Source organism: Pithys albifrons, chromosome 26 (genome assembly GCF_047495875.1).
Source record: "Pithys albifrons albifrons isolate INPA30051 chromosome 26, PitAlb_v1, whole genome shotgun sequence".
Taxonomy (NCBI): Eukaryota; Metazoa; Chordata; class Aves; order Passeriformes; family Thamnophilidae; genus Pithys; species Pithys albifrons.
This window is the reverse complement of record NC_092483.1, coordinates 1,881,595-1,900,719: the sequence shown is the minus strand read 5'-3', so window position 1 is coordinate 1,900,719 and position 19,125 is coordinate 1,881,595.

Genomic DNA, 19,125 nt, shown 5'->3' with positions numbered 1-19,125 from the left:
CCCCTTTACCACCGGATCTAGGATTTTAGACAAATAGGTCACTGGTCTCCTAGACCCTCCGTGATCTTGCGACACGATCCCCTTCACAGCTCCACCATCCACATTCACGAACAGATCAAAAACTTTGTCCAAATTTGGCAAGGCCAACACAGGTGCCTTTAGGAGAGTTCTTTTCAGCTCCTCGAACTGTTTCTCCTCTTCTGCCGTAAAGATTATTTCTTCTGTCTCTCCTACATCCTCTGTCAATTTCTCATACATAAATCTAGCCCGTTCACTAAAATTTTCTATCCACATCCAACAGAACCCGATTAACCCCAGAAATTTCCGAACCTCTCGTTTGTTCCTAGGAATTGTGATAGCCAAGATCCCTTGCAACCTTTCCGGACACAACCTCTTTCCCTCTTCCGTCAGTATGTGTCCCAAATATTTAACTTCTTTCTGTACAAACTGAAGCTTTTTTCTTGATACCTTCAACCCTTTTTCAGCCAGATAATTCAGCAGCCTAACAGTTTCTTTCTTCACAATTTCTTCACTTTTTCCTACCAACAGCAAGTCATCTGCATATTGTATCACTACCACCCTGTGCTCCGCCTGGAACCCTACTAGGACCTCCTCCAGAGCCTGCCTGAACAAACTGGGCACCTCGGAAAATCCCTGAGGAAGAACTGTCCACCGGTACTGCTGTTTCCTTCCAGTTTCCGGACACTCCCACTCGAAAGCAAAGATATCTCGAGACCCCTCTTCTAGTGGACAAGTCCAAAAAGCATCTTTAAGATCCAACACTGAAAACCACCTACTGCCAGCAGGAATTTTCCCCAGCAGTGTGTAGGGGTTGGGTACCACAGGGTGTCTGGTCTTAACCACTTTATTGACTTCTCTCAAGTCCTGCACAAGCCGATATGTCCCATCAGCCTTCTGTACTGGTAATATCGGAGTATTGTACGGAGACATGCATGGCTCTATTAGTTTATCTTCTAAGAGTCCCTGAATAACAGGACTCAAGCCCTTCCGTCCGTCAAGAGGTATCGGATACTGTCAGATTTTTACTGGCCTTTGCGTATACAAACTCACTCTAATAGGATTAATATCCATTTTCCCTCTTACTCCCGACTCGGCCCAAATCCTAGGGTCTATTCCCAAATTTTCTTCTAGCATGAATAACTTTACTGCTACTTTATCTCCCTCTGGAATAACTCCAACCCCTAACCGTCACATTAAATCTCGTCCCAACAAATTAACACCAGCGTTAGAGAGCACTAATAGATTCCCTATCACCTGTTTTCTGTTTCCTCTAATTTCAACTTCTTCTAACAATGGTACTTCAAACCTTTCCCCCTTTGCCCCGGTTACCCATACACTCTCATTGGATAACTTCAAACCTTTAGGTATCTTTATAACACAAGAGCGCTGCGCACCTGTATCTACCAAGAACAAAATTTCTTCTTTTTGGGGCCCAACCTTCAAATTTATCAAGGGCTCCTGTGGTGTTCCTACCCCTATTAAATAGAGCCCCTGACCCCCCTAATCATCAATCTCATCCTGGACCTGGTAGACCATGGCTTCCTTCCTCATCTTAGGACAGTTTTTCTTAATATGATTTTTCTCTCTGCAAAAGAAGCACCGGCCTTCTGCCTTCAGCCGTCCAACCTCTTCATCTGTTACTCTCCTACTCCTCCTGTCTTCGCCTCCCTTCTTCTCAAAGCCCATAGACCTCTTGCTCTCAATCTCATCTTCAAGTACATCCTTACCTATAGCCCCCTCCTGTCTATTCACCTCACGTACTACAGCCATCATAACTCGAGCCTTATTCTTGTACCTTTCTTCATCACGCCTCACATACACTTTCTGCGCTTCCTTCATTAACTCACTTAACTCTTTCTCGTGCCAGTTTTCTACTTTCTCTAGCTTCCTTCTTATGTCAGGCCACGACCGCGTCACAAAGATCATTTTTAACACCTCCTGACCAGCTGCTGAATCCATTTCCAACCCTGAATACTTTTGCATACTAGCTTTCAACCTGTTCAACCATTCAGTAGGGGTCTCATCCTTACTTTGTCGCTCCTCAAGTGCCTTTGACATGTTACTGAATTTTGGCACTGCCTCCTTTATCCCCCTTATTATACATACTCTATAATCCGACATATGCCGCCTCCCTTCAACTGTATTCTGGTCCCATTGGGGGCGAGCTAAAGGCATCTTGTGTTCGCCACTCTGACCTTCCACAACACCAGGGTGCTCCCTGTCCCATACTCTGACACCAGCCTGCCTAATCATCTCTCTTTCTTCTCCTGAAAACAGGATGGTCAATATAGACTGCATCTCTTCCCATGTATACGTTAGGCCCTAAGAACTGATCCAGATCCTCAGCCAATCCCACAGGATCTTCCAGCAGTTTTTCATCGTTTGTTTAAACTCCCGTACTTCTGAGCTAGTCAGGGGTGCATTTACAAACCCGATTCCCCCTTGGGCTCCTTGCATGGGGACTTCCCTTAAGGGATACAGTTCTGAGTCCTGTTCTCTCTCTCGTTCCTGTCTAGTTACACTCCGTGTTCTTGGGGGTCTTGGAGCTTTCTCCTCCAAATCCTGCCCCCCCTCCGCCCCAGGGTTATATGGTGGAGGATTAAACAAATTCCCATTCTCCATATATTCCACGGCCCTCCGGTATCCACCCACCGGCTCTGGGCAGTCTGACCAGTTGGGCTGTACCTATTTCTGAGGCGGGATCTAAGGGAGTGTATCGCCTCATTGCCAGTCTAAGCCTGTCTAAATAATCTGTAGGTGATTCCCCTGTTTCTTGTCTAATTTGATACAAGGCAGCCCAGTTTATTGCCTTAGGTATTGCATTCCTTAAACCTTCTGCAATTATTTCCCGATATTGCTTTAACATTGCATAGTCCCCTGGGTCATTCACGTCCCATCCTGGGTTTTCTCTGGAAAAGATGTCCTGCAGATGTCCTCGTAAGGACCTCGCATGTGTCCTGGCCGCATTTAACACCAAGTCCTTTTCAGTGGGAGTAAACGCATTCAACAGAAGGTCTATATCTTCCCAATCAATGTCCTGGTTCCTAGCTATTAATTCAAATCTCTGTGCTATACTTTCTGGCTCTTCTCTGAAGCTTTTTACAGCCTCTTTCCATCTATCTAAATCTCCTGATGAGAAGGGTACCTTTATCCTTCCTTGTTCTCCTTTAAGGTTTATTACTTGTCTGAGGGGTGCTACAGATACTACTCGGGACTGAGTGTCTGTCTTCTTTCTTGATTTTCCTTTACCTCTTTGTTTCGTTGACCTGGTTTGGTATGAGTGGCTGGTACCTCCTTCTGATTCTTCACTATCAGTACTGCTTCCAGATGAACTAGACACCATTACTCTTTTTGGAGTTCTATACTCTATACTATCCTGCCTTAGTATTATCTTCGGTGCTGCCGTGCCCTCTTCCGGATTCTCAGTTTCCTTCTTTCTTGTTTTCCTTTGAGTTTTGCCTTCTTTATTGTGTTTCTTCGGCTCTCTCGGGGCTACGGAACTTTCCATTATGCTTTCGGTTTCTGCTTTGTCTTGTGGTCTTTTCGTTTCTGGAGTTTTTGGTATTGCCCTGGTTTCTGCAGCTTTAGCAGTCTCTTTTCTATCCTTTCCCCGTGCCGTATCGCTCACTGTGTCACCCTCCCTGCTTTCTTGCTTTCTCACCGTCTCTGGCGTTGCGGGAGCACTCTTTGTTGTCCTTGTTTTTGTGGCAGCCTCAAATATTTGAAACCTTTCTATCAGGTCTGTTATGTCCATAAGGCTTTCCTTTTCACTATCACTGTCTTGTCTTTTTCTATACTTAAGACATTGTTTTCCGATACTGCAAGCATCGCAACAGCGTTCTTTGACCCTAGACTTTTTCTGGTCTTTTTCTAGTGCTAACACGAAAGGGTCTTGAGGTGGGATATTTATTCCACAATCTCTCTGCCATTCTGGTTTATCTCTCAATGTGAAAAACGTATCACAGTATGTAACCTCATCCCACTTTTCTAGTCTGCGGAGAAACAAAAGGAGCTGCAGCATTGTATTATAGTTCAGGGTACCTTCAGGGGGCCACTTTTCCCCTTCATCTAAGGTATACAATGGCCACCAGTCTTGACAATATTTTAACAGTTTCTTTTTACTCAAGTTCCCACCTGGGACCCCCCCCAATTCTTTCCAGTGTTTCAGAATGCACCCTAGGGGGGGGGTTAAGTTTATTTCTTTGCCTTCCTTACTTGGTTGGCTGCCCATTATTATTGCTTATACAACTCCACTTTCACCAGATCAATCGCTTCGTTCGTCTCTGGCCGGACCTCTCGCGAGGGACACAGAAACGCAGATCAGAACTCCGCACTCGCTTCGCAGTCAGACTGCGTCTCATTCACACACTTTTGCACTTCTCACTCATTTAATATAAAAACAAAACTTTAAGGCTGTTGAAGCAGGCGTGTTACCAGGAAAGGTCACAAGGTGCCGCTGTTGACCGCCGAACTTCCAGGTGGCTTCCCGAGGGTTTGTTCCTAAATCACAACAAATCTGGAAATATTTGCAAGAAAACTAAAAGTCGGGTTTGTTTACAGAAAAATTCCACCCACTTCACTGTTGGCAGAGCTTGCTCCGAGAAGCAATGCTCACACCGTATATATGATACTCCTGGTAAATGATTCTTGTCCAAGATCAAACCACTGCAGAAATTACATCTAGCAACTATGAAAAGGGAACAGTCACAAATTGGGCAAATCTTTATCAAAGGTTCAGAGGAGCAAACTCCTTCCACAGTCAGCTTTTCAGCACCTTTTCCCATATATAGACAGTTCACAGTTTCGTAAATGTGTTTCTGATCAGAAATTAGCAGCAAATTGGAGGTAGTTTGAAATGCATACAGTCAATAGCAACATACAATGACAAAACTTTACACACCTTGGCCACTATCCTGTTTTAGTTGGACTTTAACCCACATTCGTGAGGGGACTCTAACCCCTATGGGGGACTCTAACCCCCTTCAGGACTCAGATCCTGGGGACTCTAACCCCTAGGTCTGGGAGCGTCCTCCGCGTCCTGTTTTTAATTTAGACAATGTATATGCAATTGATAAATACCTTGTAATTCTTCAGGAGGTCCTTGTCCACCGGTGTATGAAGCCAAGGGGTCGGGGAGACTGCCGACTGAAATCTCGGTCGTGGGGCCCCTCAGCGTCCCGGGCCCCCCGGATTTCAGCACGGGTGGAGAAGTCTTCTCCTGGCTGGCTCACCAAATTATGATGCCAAAAGGCAGAATAAACTGTTTAGAGACAGAGTTTTAGTCCATAAACAGCAAGGTATTTATTGGTGCAACGTTGGGGAACTCTCCGATTAGCATCGGACAAAGAGCTCCAAAGTCAGTCGTGCAGGGCTACAGTATTTATACAGTTTCTGTGAGAGATTACAAAATTTTAACATAAATATTCATTACATTCCAATACTAAATTATAATATTGCAACACTTGATTATAATATTCATAGTAGGTGGAGAGTAGGTGGAGTTGCTCTTTTTGAGGAATATTATGGTGGGAGATCCTGTTACTTCATCTGGCAGGGGTCGTTTTATGCTCCTCTTCCTCGGTGAACTTTTCAACTTGGCTTGGTTTTTGCTGATTCTGGGGATGATTCTTGCCAAACATGGTACTTTGAGTTTCTTATCTTCTTTCTCCGGATTAGCTTGTTCTGTGATTTTTTTAGGTATGCATATTTTGCCCTATTTTGGATGGACCTTGAGCCTTATCTCCTTGGATATTCCCTTGAATGTTAGGTATTTTCTACAAACCCTTTAGTTCCCAGTTTTACTCTGCTTCAATGCGATGCACCTGCTTGTTTTCTGAGGCCTGTTCGACCAGGTCCTGGGCCTGACAAGCTTCTGGAGTCAGTTGCCATGGAGACAGCAAAGTAGAATCCCCCCACATTAATGGGCTAGCTGTGCAGTAAGGACATATCCAGTTAGCGTGAACATCCTTTTGCAATGATACAGCTTCAGTTTGCACAGTTTGGGTAAGCACTTTCATGCCCACGTATTTCCACAGGGTTTGCCACTGTACCTTCTCTGGGGCAATTTGTAATCCATAGCATGCAAGAGCAGACTGCAGTGCAGGCCACAAAATGTAAAACAGCTGCAGATCAGGACTACCAATCAAAATGTCATTCAGATTATGGTAGCAATACACTTGAGGATGTTAGTTCTGTACCAGTGTCCTGGGTTGAGCTGGCAAAACGCCAACTGTCCAGGACAGGGTGAAAAGTGTTCCTCCTCCCCCCAACCAGCTAAGGGGAAAAGAAGAGGGAGAGAGGGAAAAAAAACTTCCAAAACCAGGTTTATGCTGAAACTAACTACATGTATTTATACAGAGAAGAGAAAATTAAGAGGATACTACAATATAACACACACTTACACAAGTTATGTATAACAAGAAATAACTTCCCACTCCCCAATTAATACAAAGCAAAGTCTATTACACTAGATCTGTAAGTACTCTAAGAGACACATAGCAAGAAACAGAAAGAATAACAACAAAAATGTTCTACTTCCCTGAATGCAAACAAAATGCAAGCAGAGGCAACAGAAGCAGGGCCTAGCATAGTAGAGGAGCTGCTAGATGTCTTCCTCTTAATGCAACCATGATGGAACTAACCAAGCCACTCCCACACACCGGATTTTACCCCCTTTGAGATGATGTAGTATGGTATGGAATACAATATTATTGTCTGGAAGAAGTCAGCTGTTAGCTAGCTCAGCCCAGCTTAAATCAGCTGAGAATCCTAGGCCTAGCTGAACTTTAAAACCTAAATTTAGGCCCACCTGGCTAAACCCATAACAACCAGTGACAAGGCTTGAGCAATATACCACTGGCATTTCACTGGGCTGCTTTTCATGCCCTATGGTAACATTATCCATTGGTAACACTGTTATGGCATGGCATTGTTTGTTGAAAGCAGTGAAAAAGCAAAGTTACACCAATCATCTTCATGCAGAGGTGTCATGTGAAAGGGAGAAGGGAGACAGAAAGTCAAAGATTTCTAGTCTTAACTGTATTAATATAAAGTTAATAGCTATAAGCATCCTCGGGATAATCAAAACTTTATGAGCCCATTACTGCCTATCAAAACCAGCATAGAACACAGGCTGGAAAGATTTTTGACTCCCTATGAAGACCTCACTTAAGCCAAAGAGAACTCGTCAGCTACATAAGCACCTCCAGAAAAATTAGAGCCTTATGAAACCAACACTGCCTAACCACACGGTCAGCACACAGGTTGGAAGGACTTCTAACTTCTGCTATTGAGGCAACACTTAATAGCAAAAAAAAAGAAAAGAACTTTCCTCACGATAGCTCCCGAAATAACATTTATTAATACAGGTACGTGACAATGACTATATGGGTTACTTTGTCGGTGATAACATTTAGCTGCAGGATTGTACAAAATACCCCAAAAGACACCGGCACAACACACATTTTACAGGTCACCCCAGCAGTATACCACTCCCATGAGAAACTTAACTAACAGAGGATTACTAAACAGATACACAACAGTTTAACACCACATGTAAACACACTCAGTAACACAAAAGAAAAGCAACAGGAAAAATATAGCCGCTTCCCATTAATACACATACACCCAGTGAGCTATAGCAAATTATAATAAGTAAGCCCCTCCCCGCCCCCCCTCAAGCTTCTCCTCTTGGTCCCTGAGGGCTTAGCAGCACAGCATTGTCTGACAGAATGACTTGGCTTTTCACAGGGAAATACAAATTACAACTCTCGCAGCTGGAGGCAATGCCCTGGGTCTTTGTAGGCAAAACTTTTGCTGTTATCTGTCCCATGGTATGCACTGTGGTTCTGACTTTGAACAAGCCTCTACTAGCAACAAAGCTTGCAGATCAAGGTTTTTACTCTGTGCTAACACTGACTGATGAAAACAAGCTTATAATCGCAAAGACTGCATTGAATAATCCCAACAAGCCGAGGCACCCCCGCTCCAAAGCAGCGATCATCCTGAGGTAGTTCTAAATTAGTCAGAGTGCTTTCAGTAGCGAGATGCTGCCAAGTAGACTCAAACCACATTTGCATGGGCATTAAAACAGACCGTGCCAAGCGTCGGCAGTTTTAAGGAGTAAGATTGGTATTAAAACCCTAGGAATCAGAAAATGCACATACAGGAGACAAAAGTCTGTGTTGCATACAGACAACCCTTAGTTCTTTTACAATTCCCACTGGAAAAAAAATTTCCCTTTTGTCAACAATGTGATGCTTTCTCCCCGAAACCCGGGAAGGCTGGAAAACAGGCATATCTCCCCCAAACAGCAATTTAGGGCAGCTAAGTCACTCTGTGCCCTCGCTTGTTCTGTGAATTCCCTGCAGAGTTCACAAGGGTTAGAGGCTGTGATTGCATCAGGAACAGGCTGCAAAGAAAACAATTCCTGCGATGGAGGTTATAAAAGCCACTGTCCGTGAATGTCCAAATCATGCTCGCGTCATCAAAAAAGATCAAAGAAAGGAGGTTTTACTGAAGCAGTGGGGTCATCCTGCAGTGGTAACAAAAACAAGATCCAGTACCTGCCAATAGGCCTCAGAATCTGCCCGCAGTTCCAAAACCCTCTCTCAACTCAAAAATCCTTCTTTTCCTCCACAGAAAATGATTCCCCCAAAGGGCGAAGGATGGTATTGGCTATGTAATTATCAAGCATGCAAAATTTTGCCCTTTGATAAAGATCAGGCTTGTGCTCTCGGAGCTATAATCCCACATATAATGATATCTGATCAAACTGTAAAGCAAAATGAACGAATAGAAACCGATATAAAAAGAGTGAAGAGATTCATCAGCCCTCTTGTGGAAGGTTGTACAACTTTCCACAGTATAGTCAGGGCTCTTATTCATTCTCTAGGGGTATTTCAATTGGAAAAGGCAATCATTAATATTTCGGCTGTTGTTGAACATATTGAAAATAGAACCTTAGATGCAATCAGGGTCTTGCAAGAAGAAGTCCGTAGTTTGTTTCATGTGGTTTTACAAAACTGAATGGCTCTCAATATTTTACTGGCCTCACAAGGAGGCGTGTGCAAAATCATTAATGCCAGTTGTTGTTCTTACGTAGATCAAAGTGGAAGGATTAATAAGGACGTAACAGGGTGGGTTCTACAGTTGCTGGAAAAGTGAGGCTGAGCACCGTAGAGAGTTCAGAAAACAGTATCTTTATTAACAGGAGTGACCGAATAGCAGGAACCCAAAGAGAAGGGAGAGAGAAGGAGGGAGACTAAAGCACTAAGCCCAAACATGTAAGCACCCCAGTCACCAGAGTTACTCACATAAGGTTGTCTTACCAACTCAGAACACTCTCCCAAAGGCAGAGGCTACATCTTCTAAGCACTGGCAGACAGCAGGCATCCCTGCTGTCTTTTTGGGGAAAGAACCACCAACGTCAAGAGCACAAGCCCTCTCACCTGGAGACGTCTGCCTGGGGGGATGAGGCCACCACCCCCCAGGAAGAGGTCGCAGGCCCTGCTGCTCACTCTCGCTCTCTCTTTCTTTCTCTCACTCTCTTCCTCCTTGCTCCCCTCCCCCATCAGCTCTCCTCCCAAGGCTGTCCAACCAATAGGAGAGACTTAAGTAATTTTAGTTTATGCAAAGTCTTCAAGGGTGAAGCTTTCACTCTATCAGCTTTTGTTCCCAAGAACTTGGCAGGAAAAAGGAAAAATCTTTTCACAGGTAGCAATGGCAAAAACACAGACCAAAATGTCAACAGTTTTAATTCCCAACACAAAGGATTTAGATGAAATCTGGAAACAAACTCAGGTTTTACACAAGGTGACTCTTGATGATAAATCCTGGGACCTTGAAGGCATATTAAATACACTTACTTCATGGTTGCCAAACTGGATCTGATTAAAATGGCTGTTCATATTGATTCTAGTCATGAACAGTATCAGTATAATAGATCACTGTACTAATCAATGCTGACATCGCCATACACCTCTATGGTGTTGGGCTTGAATAAATTAAATTGTAGAGACTAGATAAGAGACAAGTTTTAGGTTATGTTAATTATGTTTATCAATAATATTATACATAATAGGTAGTTGTACGATTTGATTGCTGCGGGGGTCTGTAGTAAAAAACTTAATCCACTTGCTAGAAAATACTACTTTATTAACAACTAAATAAACTACAAGTAAACTCAGAGGCCTAAAAATTTCCAGAAGCCTCAGGGGCTCAGGCAGGCCAAGCCACAAGCAACAAGCAGCTTGCAGCCCACAACAAGCAACAGCAGCAACTCCCCTTAACGGAAGGCTTAACATTTTATAGTCTTTTTCTCTGTCCATGCTCACATATATCACTTTTAATTGGCTAAAAGTCTTTGTTCATGCGTCTTCAGTCAAGTCCTGATAGGTGGCTGATATCTCTCTCTTTGCTGGCAGTTTTCAAGCTTATACTGGCAATTCTCGAAGCACATCTTGTTATTTTTTGCAGGTGTTCTTCCTCCATTCTGGTTATCCATGCCATAATTGAATCCACTCAAGGCTAAAACTCAAGCTGCCTGCAGCCCAGGTTTCATTTTCAGATTGCTACATAATTTTTTATGATATAGAGTTAAATAAGTTAAGTAGTAGAGTGTTGGAAGAAATTTAAACTTAGAAGTTTTTGTGCACAACCCTGGCCATGAAGAGGGAAACGGGGCCCCTGTATCCTTGAGCCTGCTTCAAGAAGAGCAGTAAACAATAGAAAGAATGCAGGTAAACACATTGATACAGAAGGGCATAGTTTTGAGAAAAGTACCAATCCAGCTGGTAGCATGCCCTAGTCATTGACCAATGATATTCCTGTACTATTCGTGGACTCAGAGAATATGCGATATGTGTGTGTGTAATGTAAACAATAAATCAGAACACTGATCATATTTCTATGGAGGTTACATCGTGATTCTCGCGCCAGAACCTGGGGAGCTCAAAATATCGACATTTTTTACTTTAGTAGAGACTGGACAAAATAGAAGTTTTGTCAAGCCTCTAAATAGAGGAAATGATGCCTATGGATTTTAGTGTGTTTCTGTAGATTTTTAGAATCATATCAGTTACATGGATTCTCCTAGGCTGTTTACATCTTAAGTTAGTTACTAAAGCTCTTTCTCACAGATTCGTGAACTTTCTCATGCCATGCTAAGGCCATGGTGTTTGTGAGAAGCCACCTGTAGATAGCATGAAGACAAAACAAAAAGGCCTAGAGGTTCTGGAACTTCTCCAAGGGGCAGTTCTGAAGACCCGTATGGGTGGGGCACAGAGGGAAATGAGAATCATGGTTGGTTATAGATATCTCATATGTTAATTGCTAGAGAGGTTATAAAATTGTAACATCCCTGGTCACATGTGTGCAGACCTTGTGGTGTGCACCTAGCAGCTTCTAATAAAGGTAACCTATCTATCTTTCTCCATTAAACTGTTTTTGAGTGTCTATTTTCACAGGAATTTAGGCAATAAACCCATGAACAAACAAGGTTGGTAGTGTGTGATTATCAAATACCTTCATCTGGTCATCATCAGTAGGAATAGGTACCCTTTTTGGAAGAATTTGTAATGGGAAGCTAGAACTTGTTTTTTGCTTAGGAAGCCTTTCCTGCTGCAAAGTGTCTCTCTCAGGAGGGTTAGACAGGTTTTTTCCTTTGCCTTCTGCATTCCAGAGAAAGTTGCAGAGAAGGTTGTGAGTGAACACACTCTTTCTGGTATGCAGGACAGATAACATTTGCAGACATGTAGAAGGCCTCCTCTGCCAGAGAGGGCGGGGGAGGACAGAAAGAAGATAAAAGGCCCTGGAAGACAACAGGAACTGCCTTTTTGCTGGGGTCCGGTGCTGCCGTGCAGCACTGTGAAGATTTGTGAGTGTCCTAGTTGATGCCAAAAGGGTTTTTGTTCTGATTTTCACATTTTGTAGATTTTAGGAACACAGTAGTTGTAGATTTTTAGAGGGTTAATATTTCTAACAGTTTAAGTTTAATGCCTTTCTATCACTACCCCTGTCCCAGAACAGGGAGCTCAAATTCCTTTAGTTAATTAATCTTGTTTAGACTCCTTTCCAAGGTAAAGAGCTGAAGGATATCAGAAGGCCTACAGAATGAAACATAAACATAAGTCAGAGTGACCCAAAAGCCAAAACTGGATGAGCTCCAAGAGATCTTTGTGTGCCTGAGGAAGAAGAGCTGATGAAGACAGAGGGTCCTGACGACCCCAGACCCAATTCCAGGGGGTTGGACCAGGGGTGGGACTGGGGCTGGACTGAGAAATGTGTAAAGCAATGATTGGAGGGATCTTATTATAAAAGCCATAGAAATAAGAACTAAGACACATGCATGTCATCCTGTATTCCTGTGGGCTGCAGGCCTGTGATATTAAAGGACCTTTACTTTTTATCTTACCCTACACTAACGTGGCTCGAAGTCCTGTTTTTGGGGGGAAGGGTCATTCACGGCATCAGTTTGGCGAGCGAAAGGTGGAATCAGAGAATCCAGCACCCTGGCACCACGAGGGGCTCCAGAGCAAGAAGTTTCATCCTGCGGGAATTCTCTACTGCCGGCACATTTTGGAGGATTCCTTCAGTGACCTTTGAAACTCCTAACAACTGGGTGAGATAAAAGGAGCAGTTCCTTTGGGTATTTTTGCTAGCAAACTAAGGGAAAGTTTTTCCCTGGAACTGGGAATACGTTGGGCTGGGAGGTATAGCTGATCTGGCCAGTCAGTTTCTCAGCCTGGTGGGCAAAAGGGTGTTTTGCCTGGGTGAGGGACGGTTTGGTCCCTTGTTGCTTCGGGAAGGGCAAAGCAGAGTGCTCAGGGGTTTCATGTTAGCTGAATGCAGCTGGAAAGGAGAGGAATATCTCTCTGGGATTACATCACTCTGTCTTAGCCTGAAGCGGTAACATAGCACTTGGAGGAGTGAGCTTGCTTGGTATTCCTGAGGCCAGCAGTTCAAATCTGGGTGCTGAAAAGTTTTTTTCCCTTGCCTGTAACTTGTCAGCATGGGTTGTATGCAATCCATGGAAGAGGAGACTCCAGTGGAGTCCCCTCTAGCTTTGGTTTTGCAGAAATGGAAGCATCTAACAAGCCCTGAAACATCTTTGAGAAGGCAAGTGTTACGAAAAGAGAAACGGTGGGAAAAGATCAAATATACAGAGCAGGGAGGCACCGGTAGCTTTCCTGAGGTTGCTCTGGCAAGCATAGTTACTGATAAGGCAGCCCTGAAAAGGGGGGCCAAAAGGAATGTTGCAGAGAGCAGCGTGGGGCGGGAAGCAGCAGGCTCATTTCCCTCTTCCCATCAGTCGGCCCGAGCTGTACAGGGGGAGGCACCACCCTCCCTCCCCCCTTTCCCCACCTCTGGTGTTTCCAGCTATGCAGAGGCAGAGACAAGCGAGGGAAGAGCGGCAGACACTGCCGTTGCTCGGCAGCCAGCTTGTCCGGTACAGAAGAACAGGGAGACCAAAGCAGTGGATAACACCAGGATTGTAGAGAACAGTCTCCTTCCTGCCTTCCCTCCCCCTGTTCATAGCTGTGTGACAGAGCAGTCAGTTTCGTGTTTTAATGAAGCAGTAGTTTGCATCTTGTCTGTTGTTGAAAAAGAGGATTTGTATCAGCACCTCTGTAGTGAAGAAAGAAAAGCAAAGATAAGCTGGAGCCAGCCTGGTGAAAAGGCTAAGGCAAAGCTGAGTTTCTGGGATGGAGCGGCTGTCTCTGAGCTCAGGGAGCTGGGCTGGGAGAAGCCAAGACAAGCGTGGCTGTGGCACAGCTGCATAGATTCAAGGCTAGTCTTAGCCTGGGAGATTAACAAAAACAATAATCTCAACTTTCTAACTTACTTTTCTTTTAAAGACCATGAAAGGTCTGTGTTCCCAAAGGGAGAGAGAGGGAATGTTTCCGTTCCCTTGAGAAAGAAAGTACCTTTGCCACCTCCTGAGGAGGCAAAGAGGAAGGTGTTTTCTCTGGGTTCCCCTATCGGAGAGGGAGCAGGGAGAGTTGCCATAGAGACCCCCTGTAAACAAATGAGTAACCAGAAGTCCAGCAGCTCCTGGGAAGGAGAAAACTCCGGAAACGGGCCGGGACCCCCAGAGCCCCCCAGGAGGCTGTCCCGGCGGATACAGGGATGCACTGAGGTTGTCCCGCAGGTGCGGGGATACACTGAGGCTGCTCCCGGGGACGCTGAGACAAGCGCATATGCAGCGCAAGCAGAACCCCCTGGAGAAGCAAAGCTTGGCATAATAGTTGTCTCAGGACAGCCAGGAGCAGGTTCCACCAGAGCCGTGAAATTGACCTCTGCCAGCATCGCTCCACCTGGAGTGGCGAGCAGAGCCAGCAGAGAGGGGCCAGGCACAGCAGGGTTGGCCTTGGACATCGGCAGAGCCAGCAGCTGTGAGAGTGCCTGCAGAAGGGCGGTAGCCAAGCACGCAGATAGAGCGAGTGCGGGGAAGGCAGCACACACATTCCCGGGACCGGGAGATGAACAAGCAGGGCTTGCTGGCCAGGCAAACGCAGCTTTTCCTTGGACAGCTAGAGCAGCAAAAGGTCCTGAGGGTACCAGCGGAAAAAAGGTGCTTGTAACTGAGAGTCAGCTGCAGCAAGAGCGGGGTCAGTCTCGCTCGGCCATTGGCTGCAACTCCGTGCTGGGCTCTCCCGCTGCTGAGAACAGAGCGGGCACTGGCTTTGCTGACCCTTCAGCAGCTGCGGTGGCAGAAAGGAGGGCGAAGGGGGCTTTAGCAGAGACCGCAGGGAAAAGCGGGAAGGGGGAGCCAGCACCGTCCCTTCCTCTATCTCTCGCCGATGCCGTTCTTGACCATGCAAAGGCAGGGACAGGCGACTTGCCCAGCTCTGCCCCTCTCCGGCAGCCAGTGTGTGCTGTGCAGAGAGGCAGGGTGGAGAGAGCCGCTTCTGACACCAAGAATGCAAAAGGCACAGGAGCAGAGAGACATGGTCTCCTTCCTGCTTTCCCTTCCCTTGTTCATGGTGGAGAGAGAGAAAAATCAGTGCTAGTTTGCCTTTTGTCTGCGGTTGGAGAGGAGGCTTTGTGTCATCTTTATAATGGAGAGTTAAGAGCAAAGCTGAGCCAAAGTGGACCCGGAGGGAGGAAGGCATCTTCATCTTTGCCTCCTCCTGGGAAAGCAAGGAAAGGAAAGTTTTCCTTGTGCTCCCTCACTAGAGATAGAGCAGAGAATGTTGCTATTGAAACTCCTTGTAAACAAAGCATGAGTAGCTTTTGGGGAAGAAAAGGACTAGAACACTGTCCAGGACCCCCGATCCCGGGCAGTTCCACCCCCAGGGCCGTAGAACTAACTCCTGTCAGCGTTGCTTCCCTTGGAGCAGCGAGTGAAGCCGGCAAAGGGCCAGGTGGGCGGCACTGCACGGCAGACCCAGAGCCGGGGGCAACACCGGCAGCGGCTCCGGATGCCACGGTTTCCAATGCAACAGAGGCCAGCCCAAGGGCCATCAGGGACGGGACCGTTCCCTTAAGAGCCAGCATGGCCCCGACAAAAAGGACCAAAGAAGCTGTGCTCAAAGCCAGTGCTACAGCAATAGCAGAGGCCAGCATAGACCCAGGGTCAATACCTACAGCTGAGACCTTGCCCAGACTGACAGCAGGAGGGCCGTGGGCGACCCTTTCCTTTCTATCCCTGTCGCTAACAATCCCTACCTGCTTCGGCGAGCAAGCAGAGAATTTAAACACCTTGTCCTGGAATACAGGACTCCCCAGCAAGCAGGCAAGCAGCCTGATCATCTCAACTGCCTTGCCCAAGTGTGCAAAATTTCTAATTGCAGGAAAAGGGGGGGCGAGTTCCTCTACCCCCAAGAGCATTTCCAGCATTTTCCCTCTACCCCTGCCACCAAGACCGAAAAGGGGGGAGCAAAAGAGTGATAGTGTCACTGTGTTACAAGCTGCCTGAATAAACTCAGTTCTTTCCAACTGAGATGAATGTTAAAGCACCAATTTAAGTTTAAAGAATCTCTATCTTAAGCTTAAAGATTCTGTCTGTGTTTGCAATTTTCTCCTTTCCAATTTTAGAGAAGCTTCAACACCTGATACACCGAGACAGATTGGCAAAGCAAAACCACAGCTTTCTGGGGTAGTCTCTGTGTTCTGAGTTTGCTCTGAGCTGCTCCAGCTTGTAGCATGTCTGTCTCAGCATAGCTCTGAGGCTGCTAAAAACTAGGACCAGTATCATACTGGTGCAAAATCAATCAATAGTTGCCACCTATGTATTTTTGTCTTTATTGTGAACTAACCATCTGCTATTAGAATATGATTATTTGCAGACAACCAAGAAGTCTGTCACCACCAGACCTGAAGGACATGCCTCTCAAGAATCCAATCTGAGAGCAAAGTTGATGAAAACATCATTTTGCAAGCATTGTGTAGAACAACTGTGTCTTCTCTTTAATTGCTGTTACATGTAAGAAAAATTTCTCTAAACCTGGTTTGAAAGTTCTACACGAAGGTTGTATGGTTGTAACTTCAAATTTGTTTATTTTGAGTTTGTCTCTAACGTCTTATCATCTAGTGTCTGTTACAGTGTGTGAAGCACTGAGCCTCGCAAAAGAGAAGCGAAACAAGTTCTGTGTGTCCTGTGTTACAAGACAAGAAAGCAAGCAGCTAGTCACAACGGTGCAGCTGAAGAATTAAAAAAACTGATTTCGTAGACTGTCTCATGAACATTGAGTTACATCTATGCCTGCAATTTTTGAAATGAACTGGTAACATCCTAGCTGAATAGCTTGTTTAAGCCATCTAAGTGATGCTTGTACCCTATTTTAGCCTAATTAAATGAATTTCAATCTTGTTCTGAAAACTTTTTCATGCTCTTATGTCTCTTGGATTTCTTTCAGCAAAACGATCTTTTAGAAACCTGCATTATGGCTCACAATATGTGAAGATGCCATTGTTATTTAACATGATAACATAAACATATACAATTTAGCAGTGAAAATGCTTTTATACACGGAGGCAAGAAGCTCCTGCACAGCTACTCCGTGAGGTGGAGAGGACTGACTGTGGTCAAGGCAGGCTGTGGCAGGATGGTCTGACCTCGATAGGGCCTGAAATACACTCAGAGGATGCAAGCACTCTGTGAGGAGCAATTAGTAGTGCCAAGATGATGTTTGGTGTTGCAGAAACTCCAGACACAGCTTGGTAGTGGAAAGCTCCTGATGGGCCCATGCATTTGTGGCTAGCAGTCAACCCCTTCATGTTATAAAAGCTGAATCTGCTTTTTGTATTGTCAAAATGCAAGAATTCTGAAATTCGAGATTCCTTTAAAATTGCCTGGGATTTGCAAAATTGCACACTCCCAAAACTCAAATTAGCAAAATTTGTGAAGAGATACGAGAGACATAAGACATCTTACATACCCAAGCCTTGCCTATAGCTAAGGCAGAGAAACAACTGTTTCATTGATTCCTCATATTCACATAAGAAAAGTTAGTTTGCAAAATTATTAAATGGTCTAGATTTCCTTTTACTTTGCAGAAACTCCAGAAGCCCATGAAATTGGACATTCCTGTTCCAGACTGAGAACTGTTGAAAGATGGGACACTGACATCTGCATGCTGACTAGAGAGAGTCATCTCAAGTACTGTCAACTAATTACACCACAGTGAAAGACAGAACTGTACCCCTGTGATACAGACTCCAGGACCACTTCAAAGATTAACAACCTGATGTCATCCTAAAAGACAAAATAGACTGCTTTCTTTGCATAGCAAGTTTCCTGGACTTACTGCAGGACAGAAGTCCTCTGCCCCTAGAACAAGGGCAACAGAGACTATTACTTTTTTAAATTACTTTTTGCATGCATTGTATGCATTGCTACTAACCATGAATTAGGTTAAGAACTAAAATTTGTAATTGCATTTGGCTTTAGCCAAAACACCAAAAAATTGCTAAATTTGCATTATGAATTTAGCTGAAATTTAAAATCAAAAATTGCATGTGACCCTTGTCACATATCCAAAATCCTTCAAAAAACTGACTGCTGTATTTGTATTCAAATACCAGCAATTGAAGATAGAAAACAATTGGCCCTAATTGGCATTTTGATGAGTGAAACAAACTTTGGAAAGTCCTATGAAATTCCAGAGACCTGGAGATTCCATCTCTAAAAGTAAGTCAATAGAAAAACACTGTCATTGAAATTATCCAAAATGAGATCTCAGATGCTATTGCAACTTCAGAAAAGTCCAGAGTTTGTCTCATGTAGTACTACAAATCAAGTAACTCCTGCAAAGTTTCCACAAACCAACTTCATGGTTACTGAACCTAACCAACTCTTTAGTTATGTTTATCATTAGTGTTTTGCATTATAGCTAGCTGTAAGATTTAATACTATAATTTTTGTTTATCTTTTAGTGTAATGCTAAGTTTAAGTAGTAGAATCCAGACAAAATTTTTGAGTTTTGTCTGTTTCTAAAGGGGGGACTTGATGCCGAAAGGGTTTTTGTTCTGATTTTCACATTTTGTAGATTTTAGGAACACAGTAGTTGTAGATTTTTAGAGGGTTAATATTTCTAACAGTTTAAGTTTAATGCCTTTCTATCACTACCCCTGTCCCAGAACAGGGAGCTCAAATTCCTTTAGTTAATTAATCTTGTTTAGACTCCTTTCCAAGGTAAAGAGCTGAAGGATATCAGAAGGCCTACAGAATGAAACATAAACATAGGTCAGAGTGACCCAAAAGCCAGAATTGGATGAACTCCAAGAGACCTTTGTGTGCCTGAGGAAGAAGAGCTGATGAAGACAGAGGGTCCTGACGACCCCAGACCCAATTCCAGGGGGTTGGACCAGGGGTGGGACTGGGGCTGGACTGAGAAATGTGAAAAGCAATGATTGGAAGGATCTTATTATAAAAGCCATAGAAACAAGAACTAAGACACATGCATGTCATCCTGTATTCCTGTGGGCTGCAGGCCTGTGATATTAAAGGACCTTTACTTTTTATCTTACCCTACACTAACGTGGCTCGAAGTCCTGTTTTTTGGGGGGAAGGGTCATTCACGGCATCATAGTTCAGTAGCCGGGACCAGTTTATCATTGTATGGGTGTGACCAAAGCTGTGTATTCAAAACCCTTTATGTC